Source organism: Jatropha curcas, chromosome 10 (genome assembly GCF_041381405.1).
Source record: "Jatropha curcas cultivar XTBG-Jc1 chromosome 10, XTBG_Jcur_1.0, whole genome shotgun sequence".
Taxonomy (NCBI): domain Eukaryota; kingdom Viridiplantae; phylum Streptophyta; class Magnoliopsida; order Malpighiales; family Euphorbiaceae; genus Jatropha; species Jatropha curcas.
Window position 1 is genome coordinate 16,272,119 of NC_143160.1, and position 15,959 is coordinate 16,288,077.

Consider the following 15,959-nt stretch of genomic DNA (forward strand, 5'->3'; position numbering starts at 1 on the left):
GTGTTTCGGGTACAGGTGGTCTTTGGAGGGGTACCTGTAAAAGGACATAGTCAAAATGATTAGACTATCCTATATAAGGTGTTTTCATAGGGTATGTGAGATAGGGTAATGTTGGTATGCTAGGACATCTAGGGTAGGACCCAATGGGATGTGATATGTAAGGTAGAGTGCTCAGGGCTGGACACTTCGGCTTTTCGAAAGGCCCTAAGTTCTCAAAGAAAAAATTTTGTGGGCCTTAGGGGCCAAAAGGTGAATTTTTGGGCCTCTGTGGCCAAAATGTGAATTTTTGGGCCTTGGGGGCCCAATTTGGAATTTTAGACCTTAGGGGCCAAAATGTGAATTTTTGGGCCTCAATGGCCAAATGTGAATTTTTGGGCCTCTGTGGCCAAATTGTGAATTTTTGGGCTTCTGTGGCCAAATGTGAGTTTTTGGGCCTCTGTGGCCAAATTGTGAATTTTTAGGCCTTAGGGGCCAAAATGTGAATTTTTGGGCCTTAGTGGCCAAATTGTGAACTTTTGGGCCTTTGTGGCCAAATTGAGAATTTTAGGGCCTTTGGGGCCAAATTGCGAATTTTTGGGCCTTATGGGCCAAATTGAGAATTTTTGGGCCTCTGTGGCCAAAATGTAATTTTCTAGGTCTCAGGGACCAAAATGTAATTTTTCAGGTCTCAGGGACCAAAATGTGATTTTCCAGCTTTGAAATGGAATGTTTTTTTTTTTTTAATGAGATGATATGTCATGAATGCGCATAACATCACGTCATACTTCGTTTAATGATATGATTCACATCATTGGGTGCATACAGTCCTAAAGGATAGGTTCTATAGGCTATGACATAAATAGAGAATTGGCTTATTAAGGGACCCTTGAACCTTGAGTATGGATATACCTAACCACATGTGAAACAAAGAGTTTCGCGTGGGTCCAACAGTACACATACTCATGGGCCACCCCCAAAAGGATTAGGGATGGTTTGCGGCAACAGGGAGGACGCTTTGGCTGCCCGTCGACATAATCAAAGAGACCTGCCGATCAGCGCTACTTGCTATCCAGACTTAGAAGTTTGAACAGAGAGAGAAGAAATTCATTTGAAATTCATTTTTTTATGCAATGGAGAAAAAGATTCTCAATCGTGCAAATAAATCAACAAATTTAAATGTTTTAATCAAATCTGTCAATTAAGTTCAAATCTCCTCATCAAGTACTCTTAAAGAAAGAACACTTGATTCATGCTAGGGTACCCTGCAAAACAAAGCATAGTAAAATAAAACCCTAAAGAAGGGCTGGTTAGTTTACGCAGCAATTGTAGTCCACTTATGCAACAAGATTACATGTACAGTCCCCAGTGAAGTCGCCAAACTGTGAACCCCTTCCCAAATATCAATGCAATGTGAATGCATATGACTAAGGAAGAAATGCACGTGAGTGTGTGTGTGAGTCGCCACCTTGTTTAATTATTTTAGGGTAAACTAGGAAAAAACCCTAAGTGACTCCAATTTTAATTAACCTACTTACTAGATTAATTACCTAATGGTTAAGGCATGGTGTGCAAACCCGAGATGGGTCCCGAGACTATATCATGCTGATGAACTAACCATGAATGAATGCTTTACAAGGTGAATGATGTGTTTAAGGTGATTTCGACTTGCCGCTCGGGGTTAAATCCCAAACGTGCCTACGTTCTTCCGTTTGAATGGAAGATCAAAGTCAACGTAGTTCGATAGGCCTTCTTTGAAGGGCTTTAAAGGGGATGCTTTATGCATGAGTGTGTGTATGCTTTGTGCATTTTTGTTTAGGCATTTTGCCAAAGAATTGGTTGATTCGATTTTAGGCATTTGATGCCAAAAATGTTGATTTTAATGGCTTTTAGCCAAAAAGAGTGATTTAGGCAATTTGATTGCCAAAATGATTGATTTTAGGCGATTGTCGCTAAAATGATTGATTTTAAGGCTTTTAGCCAAAAAAAGAGTGATTTAGGCAATTTGATTGCCAAAATGATTGATTTTAGGCGATTGTCGCTAAAATGATTGATTTTAAGGCTTTCAACCAAAAAGAGTGATTTAGGCAATTTGATTGCCAAAATGATTGATTTTAGGCGTTTGTCGCCAGAATGATTGATTTTAAGGCTTTTAGCCAAAAAATTGATTAATTTAAGGCATTTTGCCAAAACTTTGATTTTAAGCGATTTATCGCTAAAAAGTGGTTAATCTAACTTATAGGCAATTTATTTGCCAAAAATTGATTGAACCGTAGGCAATTTGTTGCCAGAATTGATTGATTAAACTGTAGGCAATTTGTTGCCAAAATGTGATTGATTAAGGCTTTTTAGCCACAATTATTGATTAATTGGACTTAAGCCAGGCTGTTCGAAATAAAGGCAATTAACCGTAGTTATTGATTAACTAGATCTTTTTAGGCCAATATTGTCGGATTTAGGCTTAAATACCACGATTATTGATTAACCGGGCATTAGCCTAAATTTATTTATTGAGGCAGTTTATTTGCCTAATGATGACATGGATGCATTTATGCAGTTGTAGAATTAGGAGTAGAAGAGAAACATGCATGAAGTGCTAAAATTAAATAGGTAAAGTTTAGTTTATGTACCTGATTTAATCGTCGGCCACTTCTTAACTCCAGGTTATGCTCCTCGTTGAGGCAATATTAATTTATTTTAATTTTAGTGACCACTTAACAAAAAGAAAGCAATAATACTAAAACTAAAAATGCAGAAAAAGCAGTAAAGAATCGTAAAGAGCGTTAGGGAGAAGGAGCGTCCGTCAACACAGACTGAGTGAGTAAAAACGGAGGCCCCGGGGCCAATTTTATAGGAAAAAAGGAGACCCAAGGGCGGGCATGCCCGCCCTTGAGGGCGGGCGTGCCCGCCCCAGAGGGGGCGGGCGTGCTGCCCCTTGAGGGCAGGCATGCCCGCCGTCCAGGGAGGGCGTGCCCGCCCCAGTGGGCGGGCTGGACCGCCCTTGAGGGGGGGCTAGCCCGCCCGGGGGGGGGGGGGGCGGGCATGCCTGCCCCATGGGGCGGGCGTGCCCACCCCTGAGGGCGGGCACATCGACCCGTGTGCTTTCTTTCTCGTTCCAGAGGCTTTTTCGGGAGTTCCGGACCTCCAAAAAATATACCGGGACCAGTTCCGTGATCCTTATAATTTTTCGGACGTTTCAAGTACCATCCTTATAATTTTCCGGACATTTCAAGTACCATATTGGCATACTTTCGGTGAACTTCCAAAATGGCTTTTGGTCCGGCCAGACTGTTTGCAGTTCGGGAAAATTGGCTCTTTGAGCCTCAAAATTTGAGTATTCACACACGGTCGTGCTATGGGACACGGCTAGGGCGTGCTCTTCTCTGGACTTTCACTTGTTCCTAAAAATAAAAGCTCTAACTAAAACAAAAGAACAATTCTAGAGAAAGTTGGGAAATTTTTCAAGAATAATAAAAAATAATAATAAAAGAAATACATGGAATGAAAATTTAAAAAAAAGAAAATAGGATGAGTTGTCTCCCACAAGCGCTTTTGTTTAACATCGTTAAGCTCGACGCACTTAACCTAGTTCAGGATAAACGAGACCAATTGTACTCTTGATGGGCTCAAAGTTGTCATTTTGATAACTTCTCAAACGTTGAGCATTGTCCTTGAAACTTCGATTTGACTTACCATCCACTATTTCAATGGCTCCATGAGGAAAAATTTCCTTGATTGTGAATGGACCGGACCATCTAGAGTGCAACTTACTAGGGAATAGGCGGAGTCTAGAGTTATAGAGCAATACCTGCTGGCCTAACTTGAGATTCCTCATGATAATATGCTTATCGTGCCATTGTTTGGTGCGATCTTTATATATTTTGGCACTTTCATAAGCATGGAGGCGCATTTCATCCATCATATTTAGTTGTAGCAATCGCTTTTGACCAACTTCCTTTGCATTGAAATTAAGAAATTGAATGACCCAAAACGCCTTGTGTTCTAACTCAACAGGAAGATGACAAGCCTTACCGTAAACCATGCGATAGGGAGACATACCTATGGGTGTTTTGAACGCAGTTCTGTAGGCCCATAGAGCATCGTCTAGCTTTTTGGACCAATTCTTCCTTGATTGTCCAACATTGGTTTCCAGGATCTTTTTTATTTCTCTATTTGTGACCTCTACTTGTCCACTTGTTTGAGGATGATATGGAGTACCTACATGATGAGTAACACCATATTTTGCAAGAAGGGAATCTAAATATCTATTGCAAAACTGCTTACCTCCGTCCGTGATTACTACCCTGGGAATGCCATGCCGTGTAAAAATATTTTTCTTGATAAAGTTCATTACACTTTTGGCATCATTATTTGGAAGAGCAACAGCCTCTGCCCACTTTGACACATAGTCCACTGCCACTAGAATGTATTGGTTGGAGTATGATGGTGGAAAAGGTCCCATGAAGTCCAGCCCCCACACATCGAAGATTTCGACTTCAAGGATGCTATTTAAGGGCATCTCATGTCTCTTTGAAATGTTACCTAACCTTTGACAACGATCACAAAGACGAACATAGTTAAAAGCATCATTAAATAGATTAGGCTAATACAAACCACTTTCTAACATACGCGCAGCTGTCTTGTTTGCTCCAAAGTGACCTCCACATTCCATTGAATGGCAGAATTTAAGGACACTTTCCATTTCAGCTTCCAGTATACATCGCCGGAATAGCTGATCACTGCAATACTTGAACAAGAAGGGCTCCTCCCAATAGTAGTATTTGATATCATGAAGAAACTTTTTCTTTTGTTGGTAAGAAAAATTGGGAGGGGGAATTTTGCAAACAAGATAGTCAACTATATCAGAATACCAGGGGGTTTGAGTATTTGCCAATAGTAGAAGTTGCTCATGGGGAAAGCTTTCATTGATTTGTAATTCGCTTGTATATTCTTCCCTCAATTCTAGCCTGGAAAGATGGTCAGCTACGAGATTCTCAGTCCCCTTTTTGTCGCGAATCTCTAATTCAAATTCTTGCAATAGAAGCACCCAACGAATTAGTCTCGGTTTTGCATCTTTCTTTTCCAGCAAATATTTGATGGCTGAGTGATCTGTGCAGACTATTGTTTTGGCTCCAATTAAATATGCCCTGAATTTGTCAAAAGCAAAAACAATAGCTAACAATTCTTTTTCAGTAGATTGCATAATTTAATTGCGCATCATTCAATGTGCAACTAGCATAATAGATAACATGCAACTTCTTGTCCTTTCATTGTCCAAGAACAGCTCCAACAGCATGATCACTAGCATCACACATGAGCTCAAAGGGTAGAGTCCAATCCGGTGTGGTGATGATAAGGGCTGAGATTAACTCCTTCTTTAACCTGTTGAAAGCATCTAAACACTCTTTGTCAAAATTAAAAGGAACATCTTTAACTAATAAATTGCAAAGAGGTTTTGTGATTTTTGAGAAGTCTTTTACGAATCTCCTGTAAAACCCTGTATGACCAAGAAAACTTCTTATTCCCTTCACTGAGTTAGGAGGGGGTAGTCTTTCAATTACCTCAATTTTTGCTTTGTCCACTTCAATCCCTTTTTGAGAGATCTTATGCCCTAATACAATACCTTCACTAACCATGAAGTGACACTTTTCCCAATTTAAAACAAGGTTAGTATCTTCACATCGTTGCATTACTAAAGATAAGTTATGAAGACATGCATCGAAAGAAGAACCAAATACAGAAAAGTCATCCATGAATATTTCAATAAATTTTTCTACCATATCAGAAAAGATGGACATCATGCACCTTTGGAAGGTTGCGGGGGCATTGCATAGCCCAAAAGGCATTCTCCTATAGGCAAAAGTGCCATAAGGGCAGGTGAAAGTAGTTTTCTCTTGGTCTTCAGGAGCTATAGGTATTTGAAAGTATCCTGAATAGCCATCTAAGAAACAATAAAAAGGATAACCTGCAAGTCTTTCAAGCATTTGATCAATAAAGCGTAGGGGAAAGTGGTCCTTGCGTGTTGCCTTATTTAGTTTTCTGTAATCTATGCAAGCACGCCAACCTGTGACTGTTCTTGTGGGAATTAGTTCATTGTTTTCATTAGAGATAACATTCATACCTCCCTTCTTTGGAACAACTTGGACAGGACTTACCCAACTACTGTCGAAAATTGGATAAATGATATCGGCATCCAGGAGTTTAATGATTTCAGCCTTGACTACCTCCTTCATGTTCGGATTCAATCGCCTTTGATGCTCGATTGAAGGTTTGTAGTCTTCTTCCATCAATATTTTATGCATGCATACACTTGGGCTTATTCCTTGTAGATCTGAGATAGACCACCCTAGTGTTTTCTTATGCCTTCGTAGAACCTGCAACAGCCTTTCTTCTTGATCAAGCGTTAAGTGAGAAGAAATAATAATAGGAAAAGAATGGTCCTCACCTAAGAATGCATGTTTTAAATGAGGTGGAAGTTGTTTCAGTTCTTGCTTAGGTGGTTCCTTTTCCTTTCATTCAAGATGCTTGATTCATTAATGTTATTTTCTACATGCAAAGTGTTTTCCACACATTCATCAACAACATCAATTCGAAAACAATCTCCATAGTCCATAGGAAATTTGCAAGATTTAAGCACATCAAAGACAATCTCTTCCTGTCCAACTCTTAGAGTTAACTTACCTTCATAGACATCAATCAATGCTCTTGCAGTTGCAAGAAAAGGTCTTCTAAGGATTAAAGATCCTTCCCTATCTTCATCAATGTTAAGAATAACAAAATCAATAGGGAAGATAAATGTACCTACCTTTACAAGCACGTCTTCTACAATCTCTTTAGGATATTTGATTGATCGAGCTGCTAATTGTAAAGACATCCTTGTTGGTTTGAGCTCTCCCATACCTAGCATCTTAAAAACTTCATAGGACATAAGATTAATGCTAGCACCTAAATCTGCCTAAGCCTTTTCAAAGTCAAGATTACCAATATTGCAAGGGATAGAAAAACTTCCTGGATCCTTTAACTTTGGAGGCAATTGTTTTGGATGATTGCACTGCACTCCTCAATTAACATTACTGTTCCTTGATCATCGATTTTTCGTTTCTTGTTCAAGATATCTTTTAGGAATTTAGCATAGCTAGGCATTTGAGCAAGAGCTTCAACAAAAGGAATATTGATTTGAAGCTTTTTAAATACGTCCAGAAATTTGAGGAAGCTCTTGTCGTCTTGTGCTTTCTTAATCTTTGTGGGAAGGGAACAGGTGGAACATAGGGTTTTACCTTTTCTTGTTCTTCTAGGTCAATGATGGGTACCTTTGCCTGTTCTTTTTCTTCCTTCTCTTTCTTTGGTGGTTCTTCTAATTGTTTGCCACTTCTCAAGGTGATAGCCTGCACTTGTTCTTTAGGATTCTTTTCAGTATTGCTAGGTAACGTACCTTGAGGTCGAGATGCCATCATGTTTGCAAATTGTCCTAGCTGAATCTTCAAATTTCTTATCGCAGCCTGCTGGATTTTATGGTTTTCTCTGGTTTCGTTCATGAAATCCTTGTGTGATTTAGAAAGGGCAGTGAGGAGGTCATCATGAGATTTCTTTTCTGGAGGAAGGAAACCAGGTGGTGCATTCAAGGCATTGCTAGGATTACCATAGGATAGATTAGGATGGTTCCTTAATCTGTTATCATATGAATTGGAATAAGGGTAATTCTTCCTTCCTTGATTCATCACATAGTTTACTTGCTCCAAAGTTTGTGGATTTAAAGAGTCCATAATGCATTCTCCAATTCCATATTGTCCATTGCATCTATCACAAACTTGCATAACAGAATTCACAGGATTAGTAGTTAACATGTCCAATTTTCTTGCCATGTTATCCACCTTGGCATTAAGTGCTGTAATGGCGTCTATTTCATAGACTCCTGCGGTTCTTTTCCTTTCGGAATTGTTTTGGTAACGGCTATTGCTTGCCATCTCTTCTATTAACTCATATGCTTCATCAATTCCCTTCTTTTCAAAGGATCCACCTGCAGCTGCATCTAAAGTGATTTTGATGTTAGGAGATAATGCATTATAGAAAGTTTGTACCTACAGCCACTTAGGCAAACTGTGATGTGGGCACTTTCTCAACAAGTCCTTGAATCTTTCCCAAGCTTCATACAGGCTCTCTTGATCATGATGAGCAAATGTCATTATCTCATTGCGTAGCTTGGTGGTTTTTGAGGATGGCAAGAATTTTGCTAGAAACTTTTGAGCTAATTCATCCCATGTTGTGAAACTCCCAGCGGGACATGATTGTAACCAGGATCTCGCTTTATCCCTAAGAGTGAAAGGGAAAAGTCTCAGTTTGATTGCGTCTTCAGAAACACCATTCTGTTTGAAAGTATCACAAATTTCCAGAAAATTTGTGATATGGGCATTAGGATCTTCACTAGGCAAACCCCCATATTGGATCGAGGAGGAGAGCATTTGGATAATTGCGGGTTTAATCTCAAAATTATTAGCTTCCACCCTAGGTCTTGTAATACTTGAGGTTGTCCCATTCAGATTAGGTGTTGTGTAATCTCGCAAGGTACGGACCGGATGTTGAAGTGGAGGTCCGACTACGTTTTCGTTTTCGTTTTCATTTTAGTTGGCCATGTCTGCTTGTTGTTCGAGTTTTATTTCTCGTGATCTTCTTGCAGCATTGTGCCTATGAAAAGTTCTTTCAATCTCTAGATCAAAGATTAGAGGCTTAGTCTTCCTTGATCTTCTTTGCATAAAACACCTGAAATAATTCTTAAAAGGAAATTAAATAAAAATAAAAGAATGTCTAAATTAACAATAGGGTAATTCGTATTGATATTGATAATGCCAATCCCCGGCAACGGCGCCAAAAACTTGACAGTGATTTTCGCAAGTGTACGAAATCGCAACAAGTAATATAGAGTAAGAGAGTATCGTATCCACAGGGATTGTATATCAAGTACCAAAATTATGTTAACCTATTATTATTTAAATGATAATAAGAAAGAATTGCTGTAAGGAAAATAAATTTGAAAGTAAAAACAGAAAGAGATTAAGCACAAAATTTAGGAGAAAAGAAATCAGGGATTTAAACTACTAGGGAATTTGATTTCACTTAATTCTATCCAACTTATTCTATTAGTTCATTAATCAATTTTAATTGTTCAAGTAGGAGAAACAACCCTAGAGTTACTAACAAGCTCTTTCGATGTATTGCTAGCTATTCTAATCTAGTCTAATTACTTATCTTCCACTAGTGAAATCAAACATAGATTAGATCTTTGAGTTTTGTGGTTGTTTTGTGAGTTCATAACCTAAGATCATTAACTTATGAAAACCCCCCTTGAGTCAAACCATATAGCTTCCACATCAAGTTATTATTCTCAAGTAATTTATTATCTTTTTCATATCAAAAACTCTTCTCTCGATAGCGATTATTGAAATAATTCAACCCAGGGGAAAAATTCTGCCTGGAAGCTTTAAGCACAATAATAAATTATAACAAGAATGAAAAACAAATCTAATATTATTAATTGGAATCGAATTAAGTTACATCAAATCCCTAGTATAAGAGTTTAGCTTGACATAGTAATTAAATAAAACTCAGTCATATTTGAATCAATCATCAAACTTAGTGATAACAATGAAAAGAAAAACAAGATGAAGAGTTTAGAGATGAAACTAGATCACAGCTATGTGGATGGCTTCCTTGAATCTTGGCACAAATCTTGGATGCTTGAAGTCTTTTAAGAGAGAGAGAATTATGCAGAAATTAGCCCAAAAACGAGATATCCAACAATGAGAAGTTCCCCTCTTTATATAGAGCTCCTGAAGGCAAATCTGACTCTGTTTAGGAAATAGAATCCTTATTTAGTGCAAAATCTCCTATAGGAGATCATGACTGTTTAGGCCTTGGATTTCTTCTCAATTGGGACTCCTTTCTCTTCCAAAATAGGTCTAGGTCTTGTTTAGTACGTTTAGGAAAATCTCCCGAGGCGGGCCCATATGAGGAAAAGATTGATTTGCGTCTTTAGTTTGCTAGTTCTGCCTTTCAAGCACGGGCGTGCCATTATGCACGGCTGGGGCGTGCTGAAGTCTGGAAGTTTGGCTAGTGGAGCACGGGGTGTGCTAGGCAAGCACACCCTGATGAGTCTTCGTGGCACGGGCGTGCCTTATAGCACAGGGTGGGGCGTGCTTGTTTCTGTCCTTCCCAGCTAGAATTGTCATGGGCGTGCTGGACTTGACAATCCTTAATCCTCTTTTGGGCACGGCCGTGCCTTTTAGCACAACTCAGACCGTGCTTACTCCTGACTCTCCCTTGATTTCCTTAGCTTTTAGCACGGTTGTGCTTGCTTTTTAGCACGGCTTGGGTGTGCTGGAGGTTGAGTATCTTGCCTTGTAATGTTCTTTTCTGTGCCAAATTCCTACAATTTTCTCTTAGATCAAGCGGGTTAAGATTCAAGGAACCTTTGAACAAAATTATACTAAAAATGAATTTAAAATCAAATCAAAGTAATAAAACTTACTAAAATTCTAATAAAAACTATATTAAAAATGCTATAAAATTAACACCTATCACCCCCACAATTCTACCCCGAAGGAGGTCGAATTGTTAGTTTTTCTTTGATAACCTCATGCTGGCGTTTTGACAAGGCCTTAGTGAAGACATCGGCGATTTGATCTTTACTGGAGAGATACTTAACTTGAATTTGCTTCTTACTAACTTTGTCACGTACGAAGTGATAATCCACCTTAATATGCTTCATGCGAGAATGAAACACCGGGTTTGCTGAAAGATACGTAGCTCCTATGTTATCACACCAAATTGTTGGTGGAGACGGATTTGGCAGACCAATCTCATTAATCAAAGAAAGCAACCAAATGATTTCAGCGGTAATAGTCCTAAGTGCTCTGTACTTCGCTTTCCGTTGAAGACCTTACAACCGTCTTTTGCTTCTTAGTTGCCTAAGAAATCAAATTTGTACCCACATAAACTGCCATTCCAGAGATTTATTTATGATCGATAACATCAGAAGCCCACGTAGCATCAGTATAGGCATGTATATGAAAATGTGAGCTACGTGTAATGTGCAACCCGTGGTCTTTTGTTTGCTGCAAATATCTGAGAATTCTTTTTGCGGCACACCAGTGTTTGATACTCGGACAATGAACAAACTGAGATAAATGGTGAACCGAGAAAGATACATCAGGCCTTGTAAGAGACAAATACTACAGTGCACCGATGATGACCCAAAATAAATTCAAATTCTCAGCAGAAAGAGATGAATTATCTTGAACATTCTCAGTGATAGCGGCTGGAGTGGATAATCCTTTACAATCAGGCATATTGGCTCGCTTCAATACTTCTGTTATATATTTAGTCTACGTTAAAATTAAACCATGTTTCATTGGTTTTACCTCAATTCCCAGGAAGTAGTCAAGAGCTCCCATATCACGAAGTGAAAATTCCTGTTTCAAAGAAGAAATAATAGAATCCAACTTTGTATTACTACTCCCTGTTAAGATGATATCGTCAACGTAGACTAAACATAACACATGATATCCATTATGCTTGTAATAAAACAAAGAGGCATCAGCCGCTAAATTCTGAAAACCCAAATTTGTTAAAGCTTGAGCAAGTCGTTTATGCCACTGCCGCGGTGATTGCCGCAAACTATATAACGATCTCCTTAATTTGCAGACATAATCTTGTTTATCTTTATCTATAAACCCAGATGGCTGAACCATATAAACATCATGCTCCAAATCACCATGAAGGAACGCGTTATTGACATCCAGTTAGGAGATGCGCCAATTTTTAGAAACAGCATAAGAAATTACAAGCCGAATTGTTGTTGGCTTGACAACCGGAGAAAATGTGTCAGTAAAATCAATTCCAGGCCGTTGTGTGTACCCTTTCGCGATTAGGCGTGCCTTGTACCGGTCAAGAGTGCCATCTGCCTTTGTTTTCACACGAAAAACCCATTTGCTCCCAATTAAATTTTGAATGCCAACTCGCGTAACAAGCTCCCAGGTTCCATTCGAGCTAGAGCATTAAATTCTTCCTCCATTGCATGTCTCCAATTCGGATCAGAAACTACTTTAGTAAAACACGTGGGCACCTCCACACTTGTTGAATAATTACGTGGTTTCAAGCTCCCTGTCTGACTTCAAGTAACCATTGGGTGAGTACAAACTGAAGGCATCAATGAAGCAGTTTGTTGAATAACAGTAGCAGGAACCTCAACAGCCATAGGTTCGGCAACCTCAAAATTTGATTTGGGAATCACAGCAAAAGGCTGAGGAGATATAGGCTGCGTGAACTCTGTGGATGGTTGTATTGGAACTTGACCAAGAATCCTAGGAGATGAAGTTGGTGGTGGCGGTAGATAAATGGGAGTCATATCTGATTGCGTGTGAACCATGGGGCTGTCTACCATTGGATCCGCAAATGGAAACACTTGTTCAAAGAAAGAAACATGGCGTGAGATAAATATTTTCTTGGTTGTAGGTTCGAAGCAGATATAACCCTTATGGTTCTTACTATAACCCATGAAAACACATCTTTTTGACTTAGGATCCAATTTATGCTTAGAATATGGCTGTAACCACGGGTAACATAAACATCCAAATGTATGAAGCCAATTATAATCTGGTTTTATGTTGAACAATACTTCATATGGTATTTGGTTTGTTGTAGATGGCAGCCTATTAATAACATAAACAGTTGTGTCAAATGCGTATGTCCAATATTGGTATGGAATATGAGCATGATGCAATAAGGCTCTGCCAATCTCAACAATATGCCTGTGCTTCCGTTCAGCACACCCGTTCTGTTCAGGAGTGTATGGACAAGCACTCTTTGTGAAATACCATGACTAGCCAAATACTTCTGCATTGCTTGGAACTCGCCTCCCCAATCAGCTTGAAAACTTTTAATAGGCAACTGAAAATATTTCTCAACAAGAGTATGAAACTGAATAAATACAGGCAACACATCTGATTTATTATGCGAGAAATAAACCCAAGAGTATTTACTATAGTGGTCAAAGAAAACAACATAATAACGAAATCCATCTATTGATTGAACCGGGGAAGGTCCCCAAACATCGGAACAAATGAGTTCAAGAGGCTGACTAGCCAAACTAGAAGAATTTGAAAAAGGCAACTTATGTGTTTTGCTAACACAACACGAATGACAAGGCAACATAGAATTTTTATTAGACGCTTGAATATTATTGAAAGACAAGACTTGGGTAACAGCACGATCATGAGCATGAGCAAAGCGAGCATGCCAAACTGGAAACTCAACCACATTAACTTCAGGTTTGAACTTGGAAAAAGGCATGGTATATAACCATTCTTACTCTGGCCGCGAAACAGGACCCGTCTCGTGTGGATATCCTTTATAAGAAAATAACCAGGAAAAAATTCAACAGAGACTCTATTAGTATTAGTCAAAGCAGAAACAGATAAAAGATTACGATGAACATGAGGAGAATAAAGAATATTAGATAGATAAAGTCACAAATCTTTAGCAGAAACATAAGAATTGCCAACAGCAGAAATAGGAATGTCATTACCATCTCCAATTGTGATATTATCAGTGCCAGAATAGGGAGCCAAGTTGTCGATGTTTCCAGGTTGTGCAGTCAAATGGTAGTTAGCCGCAGAATCCACAGTCCACTGTTGATTAAACAGCAGCAACATGAGTATTTGGGCAAAAAATAGAACCAGAATTAGTCTTGGGTGATGGACACTACCTCGAAAGATGCCCAGAGCCTCCACAGTTATAGCACGTAACTGATTGAGAACCAGAATTAGTGTGCCTTCCACGACCCCTGCCTCTGCCATAAAAACCAGAAGAATGTCGTGAAGATGTGGCAAAATTAGAATTTTGGAAATTTCTGGATTTGAAAGTGGACTGCCGATTTGCAAACTGAACAGTAGGAGACATGGCAGAAGTGATAGAAAGCTTGTGCATATTAAGTTGCGTTTCCTCACTCAACATTAACGCATAAAGATCATCATAACTAATGGGATAATTTTGAGCCTCAATTGAACGGGAAAAGGGTCGAAAATCTTCACCCAATCCCTCAAGAATGTTAGTGATCAGATCCTCGTCAGAAATAGGAGAACCTAGAGTTGCTAGTTGATCAGAGATATCTCTTGCTCGACGCATGTATTCATCAACAGAATCGGTTCCTTTTTCCAATCGCCGGGGCTGTTTGCGGAGCTGTTGTACTTTGGTACGGGACCCAGTTGAATAAATGGTGGCGAGTTTGTCCCAAGCTGCTTTCGCCGTGTTGATGCCAACGACTTGGGAAAGGATTTGTTCAGAAAGAGAATTCCGAATCCAGCTTAAAACAATCTGATCTTGCTGGAACCAAATTCGATACTTGGGATTGGGAGCATTATTTAGCAATTCTGGCGGTGGATTAGGATTATCAGAAACGTGGTCAGCCAGATTATAGCCATTAAGGAGAGGGTCGAGCTGGCTCTTCCACAAAATGTAATTGGCAGAGGTTAGCTTCAATGTAAGAAATTGAGAGACATTAGGAACAAAGAAAGACTCAGAATTTTCGGCCATTGGTAATTAAACCCTGGAAGGCTCTGATACCATATAATTGTATGAATTTCTTGATTTGTATTTCTGTATCTCTTGTATATATAGATTACAACAGAAAAGCTCTAGCTATTCAAACACATATTCAAAAACAGAAACAGTTGTAAGTTAGTTACATATCCTTATCACGTGTATGTAAAAAGGTACTCCGATAGCTTTTTCAAATATATCTCATGCACTGTCTTTAGCTCACCATGTTAATCATATTCATTGCATTGTGGAGTAACATCCAACGTTATTTAATAATGGGAATATCACTCCCTTTTTGTATAAAAATATTTCCTTCTCTCTAAAACTTTTTAGCAAGAGTAAGAGATAATTTTTCAAAGATTCAAATCATTCAAAACTCTCTCTTCAACCCCCTTGTCTCTTTTCTTCTCTAGTCTCCCAGAAATATGTTTAATAGAAAAGAGATTTTATAACAACTCTTTTGAAGAACAGTTCTTATCTCACTTTCTACTTTTGTTTTCTATTCTTCATGTGCTTATAGTCACATTTCTCTCTGTCTATATAGATTTGTGCAATATGTTGTAGGCTAGAGATTTTTAACGAAAAATATTTGTGCATAGCTTAGGTTGAAAAGCTATGTTGTAAAGGTTATCAAGTAACCTTCTCCTTTAGTGAGATTTTGATGTCTTAAAGCACTTTACTGTTACTGTTCCTTAAATATTTCTATCTTTTAATATTTTGCCCTTTAGTTTAATGTTTTATGCTCATTATTGTACAAACTCTATTATTCATTAATCTTGCATTATTAAACATTCATCATTATCATAGTTATTGAATGATTGTGTGATATTTGCTTCTGTGAATGATTGTTATTATTTATGCTTGTTGTTTCTTTATGTTTGTGGTTGTGATGTTATTCTTATTGCAAAATGTAAAAGGTCCTTAATGGGATTCCTATTATTGATTGTTGTAATAGTTAATTGGGTTTGGGAAATTTGGAGGGTTTAAGGGTAGATTGTATTTTAGGAGATGGATTGTAATCTTTTCTCCTCCCCCCTTCTTTATGCATGCCTATTTTATGTTCTATGCTTGCAATAACCTGTATAAAATGATATTCCTTTCTAAAATTGCATTAAATCCTTTTGCACCTTAATCTTTAGTTAATTGTATTATTAGATCATTATGAATGCTTGGACAACGTGGAAGCCGGTCTAATCGGGTGAAATGGGTGCCTAACACCTTCCCATTTCATACCTATCTTCCGACCTCGTCTCTCGTTTAAAATTAGGTTAATCGACTCCAAAGAATCGATTAATTCTAGAATTTTCCCTGATAAGGGTGGCGACTCCAGAATAAATAAAACTCTTACCAAAGTAAGAGAACTTTTTTTCCGAGGATTAACGGGTTTAATT

At 38.5% G+C, this 15,959-nt stretch overlaps 2 non-coding genes across 2 annotated transcripts; one reads left to right on the forward strand and one right to left on the reverse strand.

The window, feature by feature from the left end:
* The first annotated feature begins 8,070 nt into the window (after nt 1-8,070).
* LOC119370566 (small nucleolar RNA R71) lies at nt 8,071-8,177 on the forward strand. The gene has a single exon (XR_016318606.1). It is a non-coding gene; the product is annotated as a small nucleolar RNA R71 (small nucleolar RNA).
* Nucleotides 8,178-13,967: 5,790 nt separating this feature from the next.
* On the reverse strand, nt 13,968-14,105 carry LOC119370563 (small nucleolar RNA Z247). The gene has a single exon (XR_005178074.1). It is a non-coding gene; the product is annotated as a small nucleolar RNA Z247 (small nucleolar RNA).
* Between the last annotated feature and the right edge of the window lie 1,854 nt (nt 14,106-15,959).